Source organism: Phyllobates terribilis, unplaced genomic scaffold, assembly GCF_046119375.1.
Source record: "Phyllobates terribilis strain yellow unplaced genomic scaffold, ASM4611937v1 Scaffold_15__1_contigs__length_34870131, whole genome shotgun sequence".
Taxonomy (NCBI): Eukaryota; Metazoa; Chordata; class Amphibia; order Anura; family Dendrobatidae; genus Phyllobates; species Phyllobates terribilis.
Genome location: NW_027362775.1, coordinates 27,120,730 through 27,135,481, shown reverse-complemented (window position 1 = coordinate 27,135,481; position 14,752 = coordinate 27,120,730).

The window sequence follows — 14,752 nt, the reverse complement described above, 5'->3', positions numbered from 1 at the left end:
TCAGGTCTATGCATCTTATATATATAATAATACGAATCAATTTGTGAAGCACCTAGGGGTTCCAAGTGCTCACTATGCATCTAGATAGGTGCCTTGGGGGGTCTAGTTTCCAAAATGGGGTCACTTGTGGGGGAGCTCCAATGTTTGGGCACACAGGGACTCTCTAAATGCAACATGGTATCCGCTAACAAATTGAATGGAAAATCGGCTCAAATTGTTAGCGGACACCACATTGCGTTTGGAGAGCCCCTCTGTGCCCAAACTTTGGAGTTCCCCCACAAGTGACCCCATTTTGGAAACTAGACCCCCCAAGGCACCTATCTAGATTCATAGTGAGCACTTGGAACCCCAGGTGCTTCACAAATTGATTCATAAAAATGAAAAAGTGTTTTTTTTTTCACTTTTTCATTATTACGAATCAATTTGTGAAGCACCTGGGGGTTCCAAGTGCTCACTATGCATCTAGAAAGGTGCCTTGGGGGGTCTAGTTTCCAAAATGGGGTCACTTGTGGGGGAGCTCCAAAGTTTGGGCACAGAGGGGCTCTCCAAACGCAATGTGGTGTCCGCTAACAATTTGAGCCGATTTTCCATTCAATTTGTTAGCGGATACCATGTTACATTTAGAGAGTCCCTGCGTGCCCAAACATTGGAGCTCCCCCACAAGTGACCCCATTTTGGAAACTAGACCCCTCAAGGCACCTATCTAGATTCATAGTGAGCACTTGGAACCCCAGGTGCTTCACAAATTGATTCATAAAAATGAAAAAGTGTTTTTTTTTTCACTTTTTCATTTTTACGAATCAATTTGTGAAGCACCTGGGGGTTTCAAGTGCTCACTATGCATCTAGATAGGTGCCTTGGGGGGTCTAGTTTCCAAAATGGGGTCATTTGTGGGGGAGCTCCAATGTTTGGGCACACAGGGGCTCTCCAAACGCAACATGGCGTCCGCTAACAATTTGAGCCGATTTTCCATTCAATTTGTTAGCGGACACCATGTCGCGTTTGGAGAGCCCGTGATGTGCCTAAACAGTAGAGCTCCCCCACAAGTGTCCCCATTTTGGAAACTATACCCCTCAAGGATTTTATTAAGGTGTATAGTGAACATTTTGAACCCAGAGGTACGGCACAGAATTTGTTTACATTAGGTCATCATATTGAATAAGTTGTCATTATTCTTGAGCGCAAGTGCTCGCTACTTGAGTTTGCATCGGGTACTCAGGTATGCACCATGTACAGCGTGTGCTCGAGTGACATGCTCGAGTCCCTGCTCCGCATGTTTCACGGTTATTAGACACCCAAAAAAAAACATGCGGGGATCGCTCGTGCATGGCAGGCAATCCCCGTAAAGCTTTTTGGCCGCGAAGCATATGGGGCAGAGACTCGAGCATGTCACTCAAATACCCACGATACTCAATGCATACCAGAGCACCCGATGCAAACTCAAGTAGCGAGCACTTGCTCTCAACACTAGTCGCCATATCGTCATCTTTTTTTCTTACTTTTGAAAAAAATCCCAACCCCGGCCCTAACCCTAGCACAACCCTAGCCCCAGCACAACCCTAGCCCCAGCACAACCCTAGCCCCAGCACAACCCTAGCCCCAGCACAACCCTAGCCCCAAACCCAGCCCTAACCCTAGCCCAATCCTAACCCAAGAGTTTATTTTTGACGCCGTTCCTTGTGCGGTATAAGTGATTAGACGACTTTATTCTTCGGGTCGGTGTGATTACAGCAATGCCAGAATCATATGGGGTTTTTATGACTGACAGCTGTCACACACTAAAAGACGCATTTTTTGTAAAATCTAGTTTTTGCATCGCCATATTTTGAGAGCTATAATTTTTCCAGATTTTGGCAGACAGTCATGTGACGGCTCGTTTTTTGCGGGATGACTTGACGTTGTTATTGGTGCCATTTTCAGGTACGTGACATTTTTTGATCGCTTTCTATTCCGATTTTTGGGAGGCAGAATAAACAAAAACCAACAATTCAGGAATTGTTTTTTTTTTTTTTTTTATTCTGTTCCGCGTGTGGTAAAATTGATGAGGTAGCTTTATTCTTCGGGTCAGTACGTTTACAGCGGTACCACATTTGTATCATTTTTCTATGTTTTGGCGCTTATACACAATAAAAGCTATTTTATAGAAAAAAATATTTTTTAGTATCGCTTTATTCTGAGAGCTATAACTTTTTTATTTTTCGGCTGATGGAGATGTATGGCGGCTTGTTTTTTGCGGGACGAGATGACGTTTTCAGCGGTATCATTTTTATTTATATGCGTCTTTTTGATCGCGTGTTATTCCATTTTTTGTTTGGCGGTATGGTGATAAAGCATTGTTTTTTGCTTCGTTTTTTCTTTTTTTTTTTTACCGTGTTCACTGAAGGGGTTAACTAGTGGAACAGTTTTATAGGTCAGGTTGTTCCGGACGCGGCGATACCAAATATGTGTACTTTTATTGTTTTTTTTTATAATAATATTTATTGATGGGTACATTATATTTTTATTTTTGGTGTATTATTTTTTTTATTTTTTTATAATATTTTTGCACATTTTTATTTTATTTTTTTTCCACTTTCACACAGTTTATACACTTTATTACTTTGTCCCACTCTGGGACTTTCACTTTTTTTTTTCTGATCGCCTGCATGGCACAGGAATGGAGCACCATCCCTATGCCATGAAGGCTGTCAGAAGTGCACAGTGTGAAGATTGCTTGGAGATGCACTGCGCATGTCCAAGCAATCTTCCTGCTCTCTGGTGACCCGGATGTTGTCATGACGACATCGGGTCGTCATGGCAACACCCGGGAAGCCTTTGCAGACTGCGCTGGAAGCCGGAAGAGGAGGTGAGTATCGCCGATCACCTCCCCTTGCCCCCGCAATGCCGCGATCGACTTCGATCGCAGCATCGCGGGGGTTAATGTGCTGGGAGCGGTGCAGGACCGCTCCCTGCACATAGTACCGGGTGTCAGCTGTGACAATCAGCTGACACCAGGCGGCGATCGCGCCCGCACAGCCTGTGTGTGCGCACGATCGCGATGACGTACTAATACGGGTCTGGCTCTTAAGTCCCAGGGCACAGACGCGTATTAGTACGTCAGATGTTATTAAGGGGTTAATATATTTAGCTTCTAATAATTTGCACTCTTCGCCAAGCCTCTGCTCCCCAATAGAAGATTCCCTTTTAATGTATGAAATCGTTGATTTAACGCATCCCCTAATATATGCTTTAAGTGTGTCCCATACTATCAATCTGTCAGGGAAGTCCCCATGACCTGCTATAAATACTTCCCCTTGATCTGGTATCCTATCATGTTCTCAAATAAGAGACAACCAAAACGGATGTATGCGAAACCTCTTGGGTCTGTTAGGACCCCCCAAATGAAAAGATGCTATCAGTGGAGCATGGTCCGACACCGTTCTAGGGGAATATTCAATTTTACTTAAATCCGAAAATGCAGTACTGTTTCCAAATATATGATCCATTCTAGATAAACATCGAACAGCAGGTGTGTAGCAGGAAAATTCTCTCTTGAGTGGGTGCTGCTGCCTCTACAAATCAATCCAACCCACCTCCGTTATGAAAGTATGTAAAGTAGCGGTGTCTTGACTATCAGACCTAGTGTTGGCAGGGCTCATTTTATCCAAGTGTGTATTAAGAATCATATTGAAGTCTCCCATACATAACATTTTAGCATCTGGGTACTGTGATACAAAAATCACTGCCTGTTGGAGTACATCCATTTTGGCTGGTGGTGGGTTGTATATGTTGAGTCTCTTTTGACAGTTTGAACTGACTATCCCACTGACTTATGCACAATGGTAACTACACCTCTAGAATAAGAAGTATGTGTAGCGTGTTTGTCCCACTTTATCCAGGGTTTGTTTATTCTGGACACAGTGTCCGGGGTTAAATGGGTTTCCTGAAGGCATATTATTTGCGCTTGAGATTTACGTATCTGGGAGAATACAATATTCCCTTTCTTGGCATTCCCTAATCCACTAATGTTCCATGAGAGAATTTTAAGTGACGCCATAAAGGTTCCATTTAAAACATTTTTTTTAAACATTCTATATTTAAGTAAATAGAACAGAAACAAATGACATCAGTGCAACATATGGAATTATAGACTAGGAAATTGAGATATCATAACAATATCAATAAAAAGACAATAGTATCTCAATGGAACAAATCAAGGCACGTGAAACAATATATAACAAGACAAATACAAAACTAAAGCTAGTATACCTAGACAACAAGAGACCTAAGCTAGGAAAATGAATAATATCTGAATAAAGTATCAGAAAAGAATTAATACAAGGGAGCATAATGTATGAGAGACATCACATACCAAAACAAAGTTATGTGTGTTGGGGCGCGTTGGCAAGATTAATAAACAACCTGAATGAGGTAGGAGATAAACAGTAATGGGAAGGAGAAGGAGGTGCTCAAGATATGACAGAATAAGTAGTTGTTATTTTTAACCCACAAAACCGCTAAACCGGCCAGGTAGGTTTCCAGGGAAAGCAAACCTCATGAAAATAGGAATGCTGGGAAGTCTCCCAACTAGTGAGCTCCTCCAACCGCCTAATCATGTCAACCTTATTCAACCACTCAACGTAAATGGGGGGTGTAACCTGCAATCAGTGCAGAGGGATCAGGTATTTCGCCGCCCCAAACAGTAGAGGGAGCAGATCATGTCTTGTAGGTTTAAAATTTTGAGACGGGAAGGATAGTAAGACTTCTTTCGGAGACAAGGGACCCCTTATCATACCTAGGTCTTTCAACGTCTCCTCTATTTTAACCCAAAAAGGTCTAATATTAGGGCAGTACCAAAATATATGGGACATGTTTCCCACCCCTGCTTTACATCTCCAGCAAAGGTTAGAGTCAGACGATCCATAATGGCATAATAGTTCTGGCGTTCTATACCACCGTATTAATATTTTGTATGAATTCTCTTGCAAAGAAATGCACCTGGAGAATCCGTGAGAATTAGTAAGAATGGATTTGACTTCTTCATCCGCCAAAGAGATGTTAAGTTCCTTTTCCCAAGAGTATATAAAGGAAGGTTTTTGGAAGGACTGAGGCAGGATCATATGGTTATATATCTTCGATATTCCTTTAGGAAAAGGGAACGAGAGTTTACATAGCATGTCCACCCATGAACCTCCTCCCGCACCAGGGAATTTAGATTTAAACATCGAAAGAATGTGGGTGACATGTTTATGCTGTAAGAAATTAATGGGGCGCGTGGAGGAATTAACCGGCCATGAATCCAGCAATGGGATTTTATTGGTCAGGAACTCTTTGATTGAACAGTTCGGCAAATCCAACCAAAGATTATAGGGATCTGAATAATTTGGGTCTAGAAAGTACGGAATGGTAGAAATAGGGGCCTGAGCTGAGGGAAGTATGCTCTTTTTTAGATCTTTATCTAAGTCGCGTTTAATCTTAAGGGAAGTGGTAATAGTAATATCACTTATGGCCTCGGAAGTGCGGACAATATTTGCCCATATGTATTTGTGTGGATTATTACCCAGGAGTAGAAGATCAATGTCTGAGGCTTCCACTCTCTTGGATGCACTGGCTAATTTGAGCCATCTATTTAAGTGGATTGCTTAATAATAGTTTAGGACACTAGGAATGCCAATACCCCCTTTATGATTAGGTAGGGTTAGGATTTTATGAGGAAGTCTAGGTTTTTTATACTTCCAAATGTATTGGGATAGGATCTGTTTTATTGAGGAAAAGAAGGCTAAAGGAAAATTTATAGCTGATGTATGAAAAAGAAAGTAAGAAAAGATGAAAGATATCTAAAGATAGGCCATGCGTACGGGGGGCCATCCATAGGAAGTTATCTCATCAATCATGTGCCAGCTGTAAGGTGCTTTGATGGCGCATTTCGCGCGTGTATACTACACCTGTTTGCAAAAGGGACTTCCGGGTGGTGCGCAATGGAACGCATGTGTGGAACGCATGCGGACCATATGGAGCGCAACCTCAAAAAGGTCCATCCCCACTTCCTAAACCATGAACCTGGAGGACATGGCATACATATCAAGGAATGACAAGGGAGAATGGGAGGGGAATGGGGAAGGAAGGAGGGAAGAAGAAAAGAAAAGAATAAACCAAATGTAAAGACAGAAAATAGATGCTGTAGGAGCATCGATTACCATAAAGTGAAATGTGAAAGTGTGTGTGTGTGTGTGTGTGTGTGTGTGTGGGGGGGGGGTGAAAACGAAAGTAAAAGTGTAAACTAAAAAAGAAAAATCATATATGAATGAAAATATGTATTTGTTGAATGTGAAGTGTATAAATAACGAAAATAATGTATGTATAGTGAAAAAGCAAAGAATAAGTGAAAATTAATAAAACAAATATATGTAAACTAGATGGTGGCCCGATTCTAACGCATCGGATATTCTAGAATATGTATGCGGCCGACCGGGCGCAATTAGCAGAGCGGTGTTTAAATTTGGCGCCAAAATCGCTGATTGGTCGCGTTTGGCAACCGCGACCAATCAGCAAAGCGGTGTTTAAATTTGGCGGCAATATCGGAGATTGGTCGCGGGCGGCGGCCGCGACCAATCGGCGAACCGTGTTAGTGAGAACTGGAGAGCGTGTTTAAATTTGGCACGAAAATCGCTGATTACTCGCGACCAATCAGCAGAGCGGTTTTTAAATTTGGCTCCAATACTGCTGATTGGTCGCGGCCGCCGACTGCGACCAATCAGCAGAGCGATGCAGAGCGTTGTTTAAAGTTGGCGCCAAAATCGCTGATTGGTCGTGGATGGCGGCCGCGACCAATCAGCAGAGCGGTGTTTAAATTTGGCACCAATCTCGCTGATTGGTCGTGGCTGGCGGCCGCAACCAATCAGCAAAGCGGTGTTTAAATTTTGGGCCAAAATCGTTGATTGGTCGCGGGCGGCGGTCGCGACCAATCGGCGAACCGTGTTAGTGAGGACTGGAGAGCGTGTTTAAATTTGGCACCAAAATCGCTGATTAGTCGCGACCGCGACCAATCAGCAAAGAGGTGTTTAAATTTGGCGACAATACTGCTGATTGGTCGCGGCCGGCGACCGCGACCAATCAGCAGAGCGGGGTTTAAATTTGGCCCCAATACTGCTAATTGGTCGCGGCAAGCGACCGCGACCAATCAGCAGAGCGTTGTTTAAATTTTGCACAAAAAACGAAGATTGGTCGCGGCCGGTGGTTGCGACCAATCAGCAGAGTGAGGTTTAAATTTGGCGCCAATACTGCTGACTGGTCAAGGCCGACAACCGCGACCAATCAGCAGAGCGGTGTTTAAATTTTGCGCCAATACTGCTGATTGATCTCGGCCAGCGACCGCGATCAACCAGCAGAGCGTTGATTAAATTTGTCGCCAATCTCTTTGATTGGTCGCGGCCGGTGGTTGCGACCAATCAGCAGAGTGAGGTTTAAATTTGGCGCCAATACTGCTGACTGGTCAAGGCCGACAACCGCGACCAATCAGCAGAGCGGTGTTTAAATTTTGCGCCAATACTGCTGATTGATCTCGGCCAGCGACCGCGACCAATCAGCAGAGCGTTGTTTAAATTTGGCGCCAATCTTGCTGATTGGACGCGTCCGGCATCCGCGACCAATCAGCAGAGCGATGTTTAAATTTGGCGACAAAATCGCTGATTAGTCGCGGCTGACGGCCGCGACCAATCAGCAGAGCGGTGTTTAACTTTAGCGCCAAGATCACTGATTGGTCGCGCTCTCCGCACGCTACCAATCAGCGAATCGTATTGGTGAGGAGCGGGGAGCGGAATTGTATTAGTGAGGACCGGGGAGCGCCGCTGCCTGTGCGGGTACATCCGCTAGGAGAACCCGGGACATGAACGGGCGCTCGGAGCAGAAGTATCCCGACCCGCAGCGCCGCTCCCTGGTCCTCCCTTCACACCCTAGCCGCTGATGTCCCCACAGTATCTGCATGGTGTTACAAAGGTCCGGACATTTGTGTAAAAAATCGCTGATTGGTCGCTGGCGCTGCCCGCGACCAATCACCGATTTGGGCGCCAAATTTAAATATCGGCCGCGACCAATCACCGATCTTGGCTCCACATTTAAACACCGCTGTGCTGATTGGTCGCCGACGTAGGGCGCGACCAATCACCGATTTTGGCGCCACATTTAAATAGCGTCCGCGACCAATCAGCACAGCGGTGTTTAAATGTGGAGCCAAGATCGGTGATTGGTCGCGGCCGATATTTGAATGTGGCGCCCAAATCGGTGATTGGTCGCGGGCAGCGTCCGCGACCAATCAGCACCGTAGTGTTTAACTTTTGCGGCAAGATCCGTGATTGGTCGTGGGCCAAGACCGCGACCAATCACCGATTTGTGCGGCACTTTTAAAAAGCGGCAGCGACCAATTGGATGTCAGCGCCGCTCCCCGATCCTCCCTTCACACCCTAGCCGCATGGATGTCAGCGGCGCTGCCTGTGCGGATACTTCCGCTGCGAGAACCCGGGACATGAGCGGGCGCTCGGAGCAGAAGTATCCCGACCCGCAGCGCCGCTCCCCGGTCCTCCCTTCACACCCTAGCCGCTGATGTTCCCACAGTATCCGCATGGTGTTACAAATGTCCGGACATTTGTATTAAAAATCGGTGATTGGTCGCCCACGACCAATCACCGATTTGGGCGCCAAATTTAAATATCGGCCGCGACCAATCACCGATCTTGGCTCCACATATAAACACCGCTGTTCTGATTGGTCGCGGCCGATATTTAAATTTGGCGCCCAAATCGGTGATTGGTCGCGGGCAGCGCCAGCGACCAATCAGCGATTTTTAACACAAATGTCCGGACCTTTGTAACACCATTCGGATACTGTGGGGAGATCAGCGGCTAGGGTGTGAAGGGAGGACAGGGGAGCGGCGCTGCGGGTCCGGATATTTCTGCTGCGAGCGCCCGCTCATGTCCCGGGTTCTCGGAGCGGAAGTACCCGCACAGGCAGCGCCGCTGACATCCAATTGGTCGCGGCCGCTATTTAAATCTGCCGCACAAATCGGTGATTGGTCGCTGTCTTGGCCCGCGACCAATCACTGATTTTGTCGCCAAAGTTAAACACTATTGTGCTGATTGGTCGCGGACGCTGACAGCGACCAATCACCGATTTGGGCGGCAAATTTAAATATCGGCCCCGACCAATCACCGATCTTGGCTCCACATTTAAACACCGCTGTGCTGATTGGTCGCGGCCGATATTTAAATTTGGCGCCCAAATCGGTGATTGGTCGCGGGCAGGGCCGGCGACCAATCAGCACAGCGGTGTTTAAGTTTTGCGCTAAGATCAGTGATTGGTCGGGTCCGAAGACTGCGACCAATCATCGAATCGTCTTGGTGAGGACCGGGGAGCGCCGCTGCCTGTGCGGCTACTTACGCTGCGAGAACCCGGGACATAGTGGGCGCTGGCAGCAGAAGTATCCCGACCTGCAGCGCCGCTCGTCGGTCCTCCCTTCCGCATGGAGGTCAGAGGCGCCGGCGGTCCTTCCGCTGCTACCGGCCGGGAGATGAGCGCCTCGCGCCGCTCATCTCCCGGCTGCATCTCCGTCCCGCAGATGGGTCCGGCGGTCGGGTTCGTTCTGCTAGTACCGGCCGGGAGATGAGCGCCTCACGCCGGTCATCTCCCGGCTGCATCGCCGCTGAGCTCCGTCCCGCAAATGAGCCGCTAACGGCCGCCATCTTTTTTCAGAAATCCCGCGGCGCTGATTGGCCGCTGGCGGACCAATGAGAGAAGCGGGATTTCCTGGACAGACAGACACACAGACAGACAGACAGACGGGATAAGACGATTATATATATAGATAAGTGTTAATATGTCTATAGTCAAAGAGAGGCTAAGTGTAACAATTAGAAACATTTAATTGTGCTAGTATTTTATGCCACGCAATCACGGAGAATAAGGGGAGAAGCCTACCCTTCTATCAGTGTCAACCATCATATACAAAAAACATGTTCTTCCCAAATGGGGACCCCGCAACTCACTCCTGAGATCAAATAATGACATGTTAGATATATATCACTTGTTAAAAAGACAGCACCGTCCAATTTTATAGTCCATATTCATCATTGATGGATAATTCCAATCCAAATATTTCTTACTTAATTTGTCCATTGCCATAAATTTCCGTGGACAATGCCACGAATTTCAAAAATATTCAATATGTTTCAGGTTCACTTGTTAAAGGGACACAGCGCCATCTACAATTATAGTCCATGCATACAAATATATGTAAATAAGTGTTAAGATGTCTATGGTAATGGATGGTAATCGATGCTCCTACAGCATCTATTTTCTGTCTTTACATTTGGTTTATTCTTTTCTTCTTCCCTCCTTCCTTCCCCATTCCCCTCCCATTTTCCCTTGTCATTCCTTGATATGTATGCCATGTCCTACAGGTTCATGGTTTAGGAAGTGGGGATGGACCTTTATGAGGTTGCGCTCCATGTGGTCCACATGCGTTCCACTGCTCTGCACAGCTAGGCTTTACTCCACGGGTCCGGTTCCTATATAGTGGCGTGCGGCCCATGGGAGCTGTGAACACGCGCATGTGACATCACCTACTGACTTCCAGGGATGCGCTACATGTGGACCGCGTGAGTTCCACACATGCGTTCCACTGCGCACCACCCGGAAGTCCCTTTTGCAAACTGGTGTAGTATACACGTGCACGATGCGCCATCAAGGCACCTTACAACTTGCACATGATTGATGGGATAACTTCCTATGGACGGCCCCCCGGACGCCTGGCCTATCATTAGATATCTTTTATCTTTTCTTACTTTCTTTTTCATACATCAGTTAATGCAATTGGCTACATGGCTCTATATATACTCAAGCCGCTCAGTGGATAGACACACCCCTGGAAGAAGCTTAACAGCGAAACGGCGTAGGGGTTCTGAGAGGTAAATGCTGTCAATATGGTCAGTTTGTAGCAATTTTTAATAGGTATATTGACTACTCCATGGCACTTTGCATAGTTGTAAGCAGTTGTTTACTCTCCAACTAATGGAATGAGATAATGCAGACAATTTTTTCTAAATATAAGCACTTAGCACTTTATGATCATAGATGTAAATGTCTGCCTCCCTACCATTTAATTTAATTAGGGTATTGCATAATTTGCACTTTGTCAAATCTGTTTACATCTGTCTATAATACCGGTTCAAATATACATCAAGTGAATAAGGTGGTTTAGTTTTCTGCTATACAATCATGATGAATGTGACATGACCAAGCTATATATTGCATCTCTCTTTTCTGGATGTCCCCTGTCATTTTTAAAAAAGTGTTTTGTTTTTCTGTTTTTTTAATATGGATAATGAATAAAAAATATTGATTTTTAATTGAAATTAGAGTCTGTGTTATCCTGGTGGGTTTGAAACAAATAACCACATAGGATTAAGTGTATAGTAATATTTTCCCAGTGTCTAGTGTTGCTTAGAATTTCTTGGACTATGTGAATAATTATGTTTGCTGTTTTCAAACAGATTGGTCCATTCAAAATACTTAAAATGGATTTAAAAGCCAGAATGAATGCCTGGCAAACTAAGGCTTCAGATCTATTCAAACAGGGAACATCCAGTGTATGGTGGAATAAAACATCCTTAGAGAATTATTATACCAAAAGAATCATCCCACGTGGCTTACGTATACAAGTGTACCCATCTTTTGATCTAAAAGACGAGACTTTGAGCAATAAATGGATTAAGGCCGCAACTTTATGCTCGCTAGATTTCATCCAGATCATCATTGAAACAAATACTAAAACCCTTGGTGACTTGGATGATGAGTTGGAGGCATTGGAGAAAACTATTCACAAGGAGATTACAGGGGAAAATTTTGAAAAACTTATGACTGATATAAATAAATGGGAAGGAGATATCAGTCAGATAAAATGTAAGAAATACCAACGAGATCTAACTGATTTTGAGAACAATAAAATATTTCGCTGGCAGATTAAAAAACATAAAAACGTCACTAAAGTCTTCAATCAAGGTCAGTCTTATGAAAGTCCTTATCAGTCACAGACGGATGAATTTTTCATCCTCTAGTGATATTGATAGCACCAGTAGTAGGGGCTTTCATATGGACAAGGGCAAAAGACAGGAACGAAGATTTCAGGATATGTTTGCTAAGGCTGCTGGAACCAAAAAGGGAGAGAACCGCTTACGGGTAATTAACTTGTCTTCACATGTTCTATCTGAAATTCAACTCAGAGTTCTTGAAAGAGGTTTGACGTTTTCTCCTCTTCGTATTTAGACATATTCTCGGTGGTGAGAGATGTACATCTCCTTGCTATAAAGCTAGTTTTTAAAAAATTGCATAACAAGGCCGACCATCAGAGTATGTTTTCCACCGTGGAAGAAAGGGAAGCACTTCAGATTTTGGAATCATTGGATGATGAAAATAAACTTACAAAGGTTGGTAACATTCCTTCGAACCTTTTTCACAAATACAAAAAGTTCCCCCCTCTAAGTACATGCCCAGCGGTCGATGTTTTCACCAAACTAGTTACTAATGACATTCAATCTCTTCCAAGCTGTCCCCCTGTAAGTCAAACATTAATAAACAGGAGAGAGCAGCGGTAAAAGAATTACAATCCCTCCCCTACGTGGTATATAAACCAGCAGATAAGGGGGGAAATCTGGTGGTGCGGCCCACCTGTTTATACGAAAAACAAGCCCACCATCTTGCTATAAAAAAACTGGTATATAATCCGACCCCTACCTTCCACAATGAATTAATTTTCATCATGGAGAAGGCTTTGGAGAAGGGTATTATTACCAAAAAAATGTTAGATACAATTAATAACTTTCATCCAAAACTTCCCACATTGTATCTCATTCCAAAGGTCCACAAAAAGCACACTGACCCCCCCCCCCGGTAGACCCATTGTTTCAGGCAATGGGGGATTATGTGAGGTAATTTCCGACGTCATTGATTATTTTTTGAAACCTATCGTATCCACCCTACCATCATTCATCCAGGACACCAATGTGGCTCTCCAAAGATTAAACCACCTTTATATTCCAGACCAAGCCATCATGGTAACGGCAGATGTGGAAGCCTTGTATACTTGTATAAAACATGAAGATGGTTTGAGAGCGGCATCTTGGTATCTGAGATCTACCGATTTGGATTCAGAGCTAGTTGACTTAATATTGATCCTCCTGGAATATGTCCTCAAGCATAATGTATTTATTTTTCATAAAAAAATTTTATTTACAACTACAGGGCACAGCGATGGGGGTCTCTTGTGCCCCATCCTAAGCCAATTTGTTTTTAGGAGCTTGGGAGAGGGACATATTCCAGGGGGAATCAATTCCTGGCATTGATTTGGTGCAAGGGTGGATGCGATATATCGATGACTTATGGTTTATGTGGGAGGGGTCAGTGGGGGATTTGGATATTCTGATGAAAGCTCTCAATAATAATAATAATTTTAACATTAAATTGACATATCATTATGGTAGAGAGCTAGACTTCTTGGATCTCAAAATCCACATTTCTAGTGAAGGACGTGTCATTACGGATATATATCGCAAGTCTACGGCCACTAACTCACTGCTACATGCAGAATTGTCTCATTTGCCCTCCACCATTAGGGGAATCCCTATTGGTCAGTTGAACAACAAGCCACTAATCTCGCTCAACGCTTTTAAACTGTACCACAATTGGTCCCCTAAAGGCCTTAAGGCATTTGCCATAGGTCAGATAGTCCTAGGTCTAAGGGGTGGAGATCTTGGAAAAGCCTTAGGTTAGTTAGAAAGTCGTTGGATTTTTCAATTGGGGACCTTGAATCCACAGGGTTTAAATGAAGCTACGGGTTTTAGTTTTTTCTTGTAATTTATTCTTATTTCTTCCCCCATTTTTTCGAGTTGGTAGGTTTCATGTTTTTTCTGGGTGGCTATTTTTTATGTTTTTATCTTATGGTATTTTAATACCTTTTTAACCCCTTAACAACATTTGCCGTACTAATACGCGTCTGTGCCCTGGGACTTAAGAGCCAGACCCGTATTAGTACGTCATGGCGATTGTGCACGCACACAGGCTGTGCGGGCGCGATCGCCGCCGGGTGTCAGCTGATTGTCACAGCTGACACCCGGTACTATGTGCAGGGAGCGGTCCTGCACCGCTCCCAGCACATTAACCCCCGCGATGCTGCGATCGAAGTCGATCGAAGTCGATCGCGGCATTGCGGGGGCAAGGGGAGGTGATCGCCGATACTCACCTCCTCTTCCGGCTTCCAGCGCAGTCTGCAAAGGCTTCCCGGGTGTTGCCATGACGACCCGATGTCGTCATGACAACATCCGGGTCACCAGACAGCAGGAAGATTGCTTGGACATGCGCAGTGCATCTCCAAGCAATCTTCACACTGTGCATTTCTGACAGCTTGCATGGCATAGGGATGGTGCTGCATTCCTGTGCCATGCAGGCGATCAGAGAAAAAAAAGTGAAAGTCCCAGAGTGGGACAAAGTAATAAAGTGTATAAACTGTGTGAAAGTGGAAAAAAAAAAAAAAAAAATTGCAAAAATATAAAAAAAAAATAAAAAAAAATAATCCACCAAAAATAAAAATATAATGTACCCATCAATAAATATTATTATAAAAAACAAAAACAAAAACAATAAAAGTACACATATTTGGTATCGCCGCGTCCGGAACAACCTGACCTATAAAACTGTCCCACTAGTTAACCCCTTCAGTGAACACGGT